Raw genomic sequence first — 12927 nt, 5'->3', positions numbered from 1 at the left:
GAAATAGCTGGGAAAATATGATTATGAATTGGTTATTAGCTGATACTAAGGAATTATTTTTGTGTCAGGTGTTTAGTTTTCTAGCTGCCAAAACAAATACCATTCAATGGGTTGGCTTAACAACAGGAATTTATTGGCTCACAGTTTCAGAGGCTAGAAGACTTTCTTCATCCCAGGGTCTCTATCTTCCGGCAGCTAGCTGGCAATCTTTGGGTTCCTTGGCTTTTCCATCACATGGCAATGCACACAGTGGCATCTTCTCCTTTCTTCTCCAACTTCCTTTGCATATAAAGACTTCAGCCCCATTGGATTAAGGTCCACCCTCATTCAGTTTGGGCACACCTTAACTAGTTTAGTGTGGTTTTCAAAGGTCCTATTTACAAATGGGTTCACACCCATAGGACCAGGGATTGGGACCTGAACATGCCTTTTATGGGAAACATGATTCAGTCTGCAGCAGGTATAATAATGGTATTATGGTTATGGCTTTTCAAAAGGTTAGATGCATACTGAATCATTTCAGTATGATTGAGGTTAAATGATTGAGATTCGCTATCTAATAAGACAGAAGAAGTGGGGGAGGGAGGGAGGGAAAGACCAATAAAATGTTCACAATCTTTTGAAGTGCCTGATAGATCCATGTGAGTTTAATATACTATTTAATGTACTATTTGTTTACATTTGAAAAACTCCATAATAATAAATCAGTAAAACTGGTGTCACTCAGTGAGATCATATCCAACCAATTTACCAACAACTAATGTCCATGCAAAACACTGGCTCAATAGAGAACAGAGGTCAGAGTTCTCAAGATATCACAGGCAAAAAAAAAGTTTTGTAATTGTAGTTGGTTGCAAAACTGATCTTGCAGACAGACTATCTTGCCATGTAATTTATAAATTAAGGGGTGATTCTTTTGGATAAAGGCAGTTTGTGAAGACAGAAGCAAAATCATAAATAACAGTTACCAAAATCACAACTTCAGCACCAACCCAATATAGATGTATGTAGCGAGTCCCCCTAGAACAATGCATAGACCTGTAAAAATGTAAATTTGCATTCATAAATATCAAAATTATTATAATTTTTGCATCTAAATAAATTATACACATTTACACAGTACATGTATAATACAGTTTGCTCCACAAGCTAAAAAATCAGTCTGAGACGTGATAAATGCCATATTGGACAATGAATGTGGCTTAGCATAACTTGGTACCCGACTAGATTCCAGCTAATGCAGGCCAAGAAATCTGGTTAGGGGAATGTGTGCATGACTGTATGTGTGTACATATGCACAGAAGCTCCTTTCTCTATAAACTTTCAAATTAGGTGATTCATTGATGCAAGACACTCTATGCTCTACAAAAGTTTCATTAATTCTGCCCACCACCATTACTAGATCTAGAGAGCCATGTGCAATCATTTCTGTCTCAAGCATGTGGCTGTTACCTATAGCACACTTGGTTTATTTTACTTTGAGGTAATGAACACTATTTCTAAAAATCTACTTGTGAGTTGTTTTACTGAAGAAAAAATATATTTTTCAAAAATTCCATAATTGCCTATCCACAAGCCTCTTTGACTTAAAAAAAAAAAGCAAAACACATGTATTTGGTTAGAAAATCTAAATGAAAATACAAAACGATTTGAAAACCTTCAAAAAGTAATTTCTTAGCAACTACACCATGTGTACTACACCTTGTCTCTGTACATATCTGAACAAGTAGCCTTTAACACTGATTCTCTAGCAAGTTGGTTCTCAAGTCTGGCCGCAAATAAGAAAAAATGTGGAGGCTTTAAAAACTATCAGTGCCTAACCCTATTCCAAAGATTATTTTAATAGGCCAGAGATAGGGCCTAGCTACAGGTATTTTTAAAAAGCTCCCTAGGTGATTTTGATGTGTCATAGCCCTGCACTGATGAAAATGGTAGCTACAAGCTACATGTGTTATGAGTGTGGCTATATTTTATTGAATGTGGCTAATACAAATTGAGATGCGCTGGAAACATAAAATACACACTGGATTTCAAACACCTACTGGAACAAAATTGAATGGACAATCCTTCATTAATAGTTTTATATTGATTACATATTAAAATGATATGTTGAAGACACAGAGGTAAATAAAATATGGGGAAGGATGGTCAAAGTAGTGGTATTTTTCATTTAGAACAAAAACAAACATAACCGTGTAAGTCTATTTAATATGTGTATGCATGACTGATTAAAAAAAAATAGAAAAACCATCCCACAAAATCTAGCATAATCCATGGTACATAAAAAATCCATATTAAATGTTAATAGTTTATTATTATAATAAGACAGTTTTTCATAACTATTATATTCATGCTAGGGATAACAACACTTTAATATAAATGCCACTTACATTTTTTTTGTATGCTGATTGGTGGGGGTCACATTTCACATTTAATTTTTAAAAAATACATTATTTACTGTGTTAGGTTGGCTAGACAATATAGCAGCAGGATTTCGTTGGCTGGTTAACAGTAAATTTTTCCATTTAGAGGTTTATTTATATAACTTTAGCAACTACAAAAATCAGAGATTCCTCAATTGCCACAAAAGACTTCTAATACAGAAAAGCTGGTCTATTTTGAAAACTATATCCAGTAGAACATTATCAGATGGAGATGAATATGCTGTTTTAAGGACCAACTCACATTTCTGTTTGTTGGAAACACACCAAAGGAATACAAAATAAGTTAATGTAGACTTAAGAAATGGACTACTATCTTTTTTTTTTTTTTTCTTTTCACATGGGCAGGCACCAGGAAACGAACCCGGGTCCTCGGGCATGGCAGGCAAGAATGGAGCCACCGTGGCCCGCCCAACTACTAACTTTTGAGAACCAAACTTTCTTATAAGTAGAAGAATGTCTTTAGACACCCATCCATATCTTTATTAGAGAGAATTAGGATTGAATGAGGAGTATAAATTAAGAACACCCTTTATTAGATTGAGTAATTAAGATACATTCATTCGTGCTGGCCACAGTGGCTCAGCAGGCAGAGTTATTACCTGTCATGCCGGAGACCTGGATTCAATTCCTGGTGCCTGCCCATGTAAAAGTAAATAAATAAATAAATGCCCCAACTCTTAAAATAAAAAAAAAGGAACATTCATTCAACAAATATGTATTGAGTGCTTAAAAACCTTTCTAAGCCTTTTTCACTATACTTTACTCTTCCTCTCTCCCTATTCACAAATCCTATTTGAGTCTTATCTCCATGTATATATAGCTTCCTTTGTACCTTTTCCAGGCTTATCCATCACCTTCCAGTCCCTACCCCCAACCTTCATTTCTCAACTTACCCTCGGTAACACATACATACAGATAATGAATGCTATATACAATTTAAAATTCTCTAGGAGCCACATTAAAAAAAGAGAAACAAAATTAATTATAATAATATATTTTATTTAACCCAATATATCTAAAATATCACCTCAGTATGTATTCAATATAAATATTATTGAGATATTTTACATTGTTTTTTTCTGGTACTAAGTCTTTGAGATCAGGTGGGAACTTTACATTTACAACACATCTCAATTCAGACTAGCCACATCTCAAGTGCTAAATAGCAACATGTGACTATTAGCTATTGTACCAGACAGGATAGTTCTAGCTGTCATGTTCCCTGCCTTAGGGCTATCACACATCTAGGCCATTTTCCCAATCCCCAATGCTTATCTATCCTTCGGTACTCAGTTTAAACGTCTCTTATTCAAGAAAACCTTCACTGTTTCCATTGATCTAAATCTGGTACCTTGCTACATATTTCTACTAGCATCATACTGACTATGCTATATTATAATCACTTACTATATAGGATCAAAAGGAATATATTACCCCTGCTATCAAATAATTTACAATCTAGTAAAACCTATAAAACATATATACATTAAAAATGCACATGAAGACTGTGTAACAATGAAGGATGTGATTGCAGAGACTTATATGCCATCAGTTACTAGCACTGTGATCTCTTGTAAATTACTTAACCTTTAACACTTATTTCCTCATCTATAAATGGAATAAAAATGGAATAATGCTCAGATGTTTTGAGGATTAAAGGTGATAAGTCAATTAAGAAGCTTACACCAATGCTGCAGATAGAATAAACCCTCAACAAATGCCAGTTATTATCCATTTCCTAGTATAGTGTCTGAGCATAGTAAGCAAGTATTTCCTGACTTGATGAATAATGTTAATATATGAAACATGCAATAAAAGTACTGACAAAAAACCCTGGGTGCTCAGAAGGAATAATCTTTGGTGGTTACATGGAAGGATCTGAGTTGGAATAAGTATTTGACTTGTGTCTGGAAGACTAAAACTAATGAAAGGGAAAAATAAAGGGGAGAAGCACCAGGAATTAAAGCTAGCCAACTATGTCAGGGCAAAATATCAACAAATGTTTAATATTGGCTTAATAAGATCCTATACTTAGTGAAAAAAATTTGCTGAAAGAGACGAATATATCTGTGAAAGTTCAAGTATTTTTGAACTTCAAGCAGATTATCTTTCATATAGAGATATTTCTGTAATATATATATACTACATATAAAACCTAAGTATATAATAAAATAATAAACGACTGCAGTTGTCAAGAGAATTCTAAATTATGCAGATTATCAGAATTTGCTGCTCTTTGCATTTGAGGATTACTTTGGGATTGGACTGTTGTATTTATTGGTACATGGCAGAAATTGCAGTCCTTAAACTAGGATTGAGTTGATACATTAAAAAATCTTTCACAGCAGGTGTTGCTACTTGCCTGGCCTATTCGTTTTTCTAACAATTCCTATCAATATTGTCAGGGCTCAAAAGCGCATTCTGGTCTGATGTGCACAGTCAATCAGCAGACGCTGGGATTTTGAGAAGAGAAAAAGTTTATTTAGCAAAGGCTAGTCTAGAAGACAGGAGGACAGTTTCCTCAAATCTGTCTTTTATAGCATTCAAACAAAGGCAGGCAGGCTTAGGATAATAAGTGAACCTGTTTTAAATAAAGTCAAAGATAGCCTAAGTGTTGAGTATGCATAGAGTGGATTACATACTACAGTAGAGTGGATTACATACTACAGTGTATGTCAGGCAGGCTAACTTGGATTAGAACTGGCTACGTTCAGCAAGATAGTTAAGGAATTTGGGGTGTTTAGTTCTGGGCTGACATATTAATCGATAAGGGGGTTAGTTTAAGGGCAAGGGCACCAGACTTCAGTGTTGCAAAATAAGATAAGGGGATACAAGGGAGGTCAGTCAGGAGTTGTTCTGGTTACAGGGTGCAGTTTCAAAGCCTAACATCAGCAATACAAAGCATCTGGGTTACAGTTCAGGGAATGTGACTTTTGTTATTATAATTAAGCAAAGCTTTTTTTTTAGGTGAACTTTCTTTTTAATTGCGCATACCTTGGCAGTTAAAGTCAATTAAGTCTAATCTAGCTGGAGCAGTTAAAAACAATTTACTTTTGAGGTATATAGCTGGGGGGGGGGGGGGGTCAGAGATCTGAGAAAAGAGAAATGGAAACTTTTACAACTTGGTCAGGGAGGGAGCTGCTTCAGAGAGTGGTGATGGAGAAGGGAGAGTATGAACAACAGGTTAGGGTCAGTTACAATACTTCTAGCTTATAAAGTGATATCCCCCCGTCCCCGATTGTTATGTGCTAAACTGATGCACAATTTCATTGAAAAAAATGCCCTCTCTTTTTTTAATATATGCTCTTAATCTCTCAGAAACCGAAACTGGGATGCATCTTAGGTTCCCAGTCATGGCTTAACTGTTAACCTTCCACTGAAACCTTATCATCTACCGATTAAGTTCAAGAAGGTACTAACATCAATACATGTTAAAAGCAGTTGAAAACAGGTAGCTAAGCTTGGAGAAATAGACGCTATCTTTCCATGATTGTTTTTCTTTCTGTCCTCTCCTTTATATTTTGGTATTCATGTAACAGAAGCTTGTGTTTTCTTTCATCCATTTCCCAATAAGTCATTCAGCAAATATCCTTGGTCCTAGGGAGATGGCGCCTCACAAAATGTGAAAAGATGCAATTTTAGGTGCCAAATACTATTTCTTTTATATTTGTTGTCTCCCCAATCTTTAGAAAAGGGAATTCAATAACTGCAACCTCTAAAAATGCATAGACTTTCCAAGCCCAATCAGAGAGAACAGCCATTTTCCTGAAATCCTATCTCAAGTCTCACAATCATTCTTTACTGGCCAGAAATAGGAATGATACGTAGTTCACTTACGTAATCCTCGTGAAGACGCTATGCCACCAATGGCATGTTATGAATGAGCAACTTTTTTCAAGGACTAACACTTGTGAGTGAAGTTCCTAGATACTGTGTGATAAGGCAGAATTAAGAGGGCAGAGAAAAATTAAGCAATAAATTCTGGGGCAAGAAACAAAATTAGGTAAACTGATTAAGCCGTTCAGGAAGAAAAGCAACACAAACCTACCAATCTCCACAACCCTCCGGAATCCTCTTTAAATTCTGATTTTCCCCCTTTATTTTCTTATAAGCGATTCGTTTCACCGCCGAATAGAATGCAGAAACTCTTCTCTGAAACTTGGGGTAGGTTTAATTAACTAAAGTTTACGTAAGGGTCGCTGTTAACAGGTTACCAAAGAACAATGTACTCTCACCCGTCCCCCGCCGCCTCCTCTGGGACCGCCCAGCACCAGCCCCTGGGAAGAACTGCATTAAGCTAGATTCCCAGGGAGGCCACCCAGGGGCAAGAGGCGCGCACCTGACTCGGCCACAGCGATGCTGCTGCACCTGTTAGGAGGCTGCCCTCTCGGGATAGGAAATCCGAGTCCCGACAGAGCGCTCAGAAACTTTCACAGCCTTTTTTAAGGGGCTTGGGCCCTCTCCTTCCCTCCCGAGCAGGCGACGGCTGCGCACCGTGCTTCCCCGAAAGGCAGAAGCCAGGACCAACGCCGGTGGCGGCCAGGCTGCCACCCACCGCTGACCCCGCAGGGACCCTCTCCACTGCGAGGGCACCCACCGTCCGCGAAACCGGCACCGCCTCTCCCCGCCTCGCTGCTGCTTCTTCCCGAAAGGACGCACTCACCTGCGACCCGAGCTACAGCTCCACTCGATCGCCCCTGGGGGCTTACGGGGAACGGTGCTTCATTGATTCCCCTCCCACCAATTTCGCCCGTCCCCGTCTCGCCACCCTTTGGCTAGCGCGGCTGCCATTAAGCTGACGCCGCTCGCCTATTGGTCCGGACAGTATTGCCATTCTGGCTGAGAGCCCGCCCCAGGCCTGGCCTCACAATGGGAATCGAGTCCCAAACCGGTTCCGGGTTAGTGCCCTGAAATTCCGCCCTCCCGCGATTCGTGGTCCCCCGCTCTGTGCTCAGTCTTTGGCGCGCTGCTCTGTCTGTCAAGTGGGCTCTGGGAAAGGATTGGCCCTAGCGATCCTCTTGCTGCGCTGTTCTGCCTGATTGGGGCACTGGTCGCTCCATCTCTAAAATCTGCTGTCCTTGACCCTTATCAATGACCTGTGAAAAGGGCAAGGAGAGATTGGGGACCTTGATTCGCCCCAGCCGGGTCCGTAGCCTAGCTTCATCACCTGAGAGCAACTTGACCTTACACCATTTCATTGACACTGCTCTTGCCAAAGGTCACCGGCAGCTTCCTTACGGCTAAATCAAGGAGTAACTTCTTGGTCCCCTTGTCTTAACCAAAGCCTCAAAACACATTTGATTTGTTGACCATTCCTATGTTGCTGTAGGAGGTGTTCCTTCTCTGTCTTAGTCCTCTCTAACATCTCCCTTTGCAATTTCTTCTTCCTCTTCCATGACAAGTTCATGTGTTAATGAATCTGTCTTCCCACCGCCTCTGTTCAAGACTGTATCTCACCCAAATTACATCAGAAGTCTTAACTGACCTCCCAGCGTGTCCTGTCCACCCAACTGTAGTCCATATTTCACACTGTAGCCAAGATCAATTGCTTAAAATTCTTTAGCAGAATCACTTGCTTAAGTATAAACTCCTTACAATGTTTAACAAAATTCTGAGATAGGTTGGGCCCTGCTTTCCCTTCCAGCTTCATTTCTCATCAACATCTCTCTTTTCTTTTCTCCTAACCCCAATTTCTTTACATCCTTCGGTTCCTATACTTGAAAGTGGCCTTGGGAATATGTATTCCTAATTTTTTTTCCTGAGTGGAAAGATTTTTCCCTGCCTTTTGCCTGCTATACCACAGATTCACTTTAGAATTCACTTTCTGAAGGAAGCCATCCTTTCTCTCAGGTCACCCGGACCCCAATTTCCAAGTTTTCCCTCCATTGTGGGGTTGCTAGATAAAAGACAATTAAATTTGAATTTTGGATAAACAAACAGGTTTTTAGTATAAGTACATCCCATGCAATATTAGATACCCTGTTATACTTATTTGCTAAATCTGGCAACCCTGCTTCAATGTATTATCACAGCCTATACTGAGACTTACCACATGTTCCATGTGGGTGAGCCTTTCTCATTCATTGTGGTGATTTCTTTGCCTAGCACAGAGTCTAGAACATAATAGATACTCAAAAAGAGATCTGGTAAATAAATAATTGACTACTCTGGATGAATGATGAATCAAATCCTCATAAAATGGGAAATATTCATAAACTTTGAAATTTAGATTTACAGGTTTTTGCTTATGGCATTGTCATAAGTATATCTCTATTTTTTAATTAACCAAAAAAAGTTTTGTTGTTTGGGAGAAAAATATGAGAACTTTATATTTTTGTGTTTTGTTTGTGGTGCATGTTTTTTAGATAAGTGAAGTGAGAAGAGAACATTGAACTACCCACCCTATTCTGTCCCAAAATTTTATACCCCTTTCCAGAGAATGTCTACACTTGAGCTGTTTATACACTTCGCTAAAAACATATCAGGGCAAAAATGAGTGTTAAGTATTAAGAATCTTCTGCTTTCATATCGTGTACTCTTTAAGTGTCCCTAAATGAAACCCAGTCTCCTTACTGGTTGCAGGATCTTTCCAGATACTGTCACTATAACTTCTCAGCTGTATCTTGCCTGAGTGGATATGGCCCAACAATGGAGAGACTAAAGGCAACCCAAATTGCCCAATATTAGTATAGTACCCTATTATCATTGTGATTTTCTGTTCACATAAACTGTCTTCATACCATTTAACACTTTATGCTATTTATATGTGCAAGCCTAATATTTGAAAATCAGGATTTAAACTGTGGTTAAAGGGATTTAGGGGGTCCTGGTGACTAATCATTTTTCAAAATTATTTCTAGCCTCCTGAAAAAAAAAAATCAGTAGATTATTAAGTATCACGCTTTTATTTTTAAGCTATATCCTTTCATTTCTTTCTCAGAATATTATTATCTCCATTTTACAAAAGAGAAAGCCAGGTCCAGAGAGATTTTGGCCTGTCTAAGGTCACTTCAGTAGTTGGATTCAGGTATCAACTTGGCTAGGTGATGGTGCCCAGTTGTTCTGTTACTGTGGACCAAAATCATGAGCATGTGAAATTCATCTATGGCTGATTATATCTGCAGTTTGCTAAGGGTAGTGACCTCCACAATAAGTGATGTTTAATTTTCTTAACTGGAGACTTAAAAGAGAGAGCTCAGCACAGCCCAGCACACCTCAGCAGCTCAGACCCAGACATTTGGAGTGCAGAAAGAACATGCCCCTGACATTTTTTTTTGGAGATGCAGAAGGGACACACCCCAGGCAAAAGCTGTTTGAACCCAGAAGTCAGGAGAGGTCAGGAGACATTGCCATATGCCTTTCCATGTGACAGAGAAGCCCAGATGAAAGCCAACTGCCTTTTCTCTGAGGAACTGCAAAATTGTAACTAAATAAATCCCCTTTATAAAAAGCAACCCATCTCAGGTATTTTGCATTCCAGCAGCCTTAGCAAACTAAAACAGTTACTTATTAGTGGTCAACCTGCGACCTTATCAACAAGTCTTAGCTCATACCCTATGTTCTCTCCACTCTATCATGTTCTACTTCAAACAGTCATGTTCTGCCACTACAACTAGGATTAGGGTGGTGCTCTATTTCAGATTTTGTATTTTCTGGATAACTTCATGAACTCAGAAACAAACTATAATTTCTTAGGACAAAATATTCTTGCGTTTTGCCCTTTACTAATTCCTCCTATTCCCATAGTTCCTAGCTAGAAATATAAAAACTAGTTACTAGATACTTACTAAATAATAGACATGATGTTGAGTACTTTGCACATATTTTATTTTTTAAGGGGTTTTTGAGTTAGGGAAACCGAGGCACGGCCTAGGGTAAATAGCCATTTATGAAAAAGGCAGTTGAGGCTCAAAGAAATTATAGGGCCTACCTAGAGTCACACAGCATGAAAACGGTGGAACTAAGATAGGTCTCTCTGATTCTAGCCCTTATGCTTCACTTAACCATTATGAATACTTTTTTGTGTGTGCTAGACAGCTATTCCAAATTATTAGAGAGATGTATTTTCAGATGTCAGTGGCAATTTATATGGCTGTTCATAACCCAGATGTGACTCATGAGCTAAAAGTTATAGGAAACATCAGTCTCAGAAATTTTGACTGTCTCCTTTCAGATCCCTCTGCCTACTTTTTCTTTCTTTATTTTTGGTTCTTTATTCCTATATATCCTTATCTCTAATACATTATCATTAACTTTACTTTCTAGAATCTCTTCTTTTTTCCTACACCACATTTTACTACTCTCTCTACACTTTACTTTCTAATCTCCCCCCATTTTTTTCTCCATTAATCAAAATGTGTAGCTAGAGTACGTTTCTAGTATTGGATATAATCATGTAATAGTAATGTAATAGTATTCTAGTACCTGATCATAAGTTTAAAAATGGATGAATAGATCATTTTCTTAAACAACAAAACAATAAAAGCCCCTCAAAATCCCAAATAATTGTTTTTACTAATTTTTGTGGCCCTAATGCCTTTATTCTACTATTTTTTGCCCTAAATAGAAACAAAAAACTTCTTCTTTATTAATATTGCATATTGGATAATGTCTTACAAATTAAAGCTATTTCATAGGTTTTGTTTGTGTGTGTATTTTTTTTCCTCATGGGCAGGCACTGGGAATCGAACCTGGGTCTCTGGCATGGCAGGCAAGAATTCTGCCTGCTGAACCACCATGGCCCATCCTATTTCCTAGGTTTTTAAAAGTAAAAGGCTGACTTGTTTTATAACCAAAAAAAAAAAAATGGTTTTCTTTTATTCTACTTTCTGAATATTTTCCTTTTGCTTTTCTTCCTTTTTGAGGCACGTTTTTCCATTCAGTTAAAGTGCAGCCAAGTGTGTCTCATGTCATTTGTGTCCTAGTGCTAGAAAATATTCTAATACGTCTTGTGCATTAAGAATACTGGCCCTCCCTCCTTTTGGGGGTATGAGAAGGGCTTTATTTTAATAGAATTTGGAAATGGTGTCAGAATCCAAGGTTTCATTACTATAGCAACAGAGAATAATGGGAAGACTAAATGTGAAACACATCTAATGTTGCCATAGTGACAATCAGTTGCTTTACCAAGTATGTTTACTATTTCACTGTGGTCTGTTTTTTAAAATATTCTCCTTTATACAAACTCTCAAAAAAGGGAGAAAATGTTCAAGGCCGTTTTAAAAAGAAAGAAGCCCTTCAAAAGGTGAAAGTAATTTGTTTCACTCTCCATTATTTAATAAGAAACCCACAAAGTCCACAAGATGCTATAAGGAAAATAGAAATTCTCATTTCTGTTCAAATAAATATTCTTCCTATTTGCAGTCTGGCAAATGGAAATATGGAGTTTAAGGCATGCGTGTTTTATCATTTCATGCTATTTCAAACCATTTTCTCTGAGCTTCTGAAGATAGGGAAATCTGCCATACCGAAATGGGAAACATTTTCTTTTTAAGTAATAGAGCTTGAGGACACATGCCCGGCAGACTACCGTGCTGACCCTAGATGAAATCATTAAAGAAGGTTCATGCTAGCCCCTTTGATTGTTTTCCTTCTCCATTCAGCAGCCTCCTCCCCTTGCTGACAGAAGATTCTCATTACGGTAATTCATCAAGGCCCTTCTTGTCCTACAACTCACTGGTGACCTTGATTTGTACCCTCCTCTTCCTCTTCCACACTTATTTCCACTGGACTGTAAACCCAGAAGGGCCAGGCTCATTTTCACCATTGAAAATGCAATTCCTTGGGCAGTATATGGCTCATACTAGGAGGTAATAAGAATTAGGTGAATGAATGAGCTTCTTTCAAACCATATACTTTGTTTTAATTTCTGAGATTCTACAAGGTGATAAATTCAAGGTAATGTGTGAATAGGCAGCAGTGGCCTCATGGGTCACTTTTCTCAAATAATCAACAAGTAAAGTAGACTTACTTAGAAATGACTGGTATTTTATAGGTTCATTTGAGAGGTGGTTGTTGGGAAGTCAAGATGTATTCACTCTATAGAAGTAATGTCCTAAATGGTAAAGATTTTTGGGTTAACTAGTATAACACTAATATAAATTGAAACTAACCTGTAAAAATAATACTATAGCTTTCACAATTTCCAAGCCCCTTCATCAAATTGTTTCAACTGTTAAAAATTAACTTCCAGTTCCAAATCAGGATGTGGGGAGCTCATTTCTACCATTAATAATGGTGGTTTTCCTGGCAATTGGAAATATTTCTAGGTACCAGTAAACTGTTAGTTAACTATACTTTGTGATAGGCCAAGATGTCATTTTAATTTTGTAGGCTGCTCAAAGCAGGTAATGTGAAATGTGGAGGCTTTAACAATAGGAATTTATTAGCTTACAAGCTTATATTTTTGAGGCTGAGAAAAATGTCCAAATCAAGGCATCATCAAGGTGATGCTTTCTTCCAGAAGACTGGCTGCCGGTGAGCC

General features: G+C 38.0%; 1 protein-coding gene across 4 annotated transcripts in view; it reads right to left on the bottom strand.

Moving 5' to 3' along the window:
* MSANTD4 (Myb/SANT DNA binding domain containing 4 with coiled-coils) overlaps positions 1–7282 on the bottom strand; it is a 31443-nt gene extending 24161 nt beyond the window's left edge. Inside the window, exons 1-2 of one of the 4 annotated variants that reach the window (XM_077113099.1) lie at positions 7108–7282; positions 969–1038 (exon numbers count right to left, since the gene is read on the bottom strand). The gene's annotated coding sequence lies outside the window, so the exon portion shown is untranslated. The other 3 variants (XM_077113100.1, XM_077113098.1, XM_077113101.1) reach the window with 3 other exon arrangements.
* Positions 7283–12927: the final 5645 nt, after the last annotated feature.

The sequence above is a fragment of the Tamandua tetradactyla genome, chromosome 8 (genome assembly GCF_023851605.1).
Source record: "Tamandua tetradactyla isolate mTamTet1 chromosome 8, mTamTet1.pri, whole genome shotgun sequence".
In the NCBI taxonomy this organism is placed as follows: Eukaryota; Metazoa; Chordata; class Mammalia; order Pilosa; family Myrmecophagidae; genus Tamandua; species Tamandua tetradactyla.
This window is presented reverse-complemented; position numbering and strand designations above follow the sequence as displayed.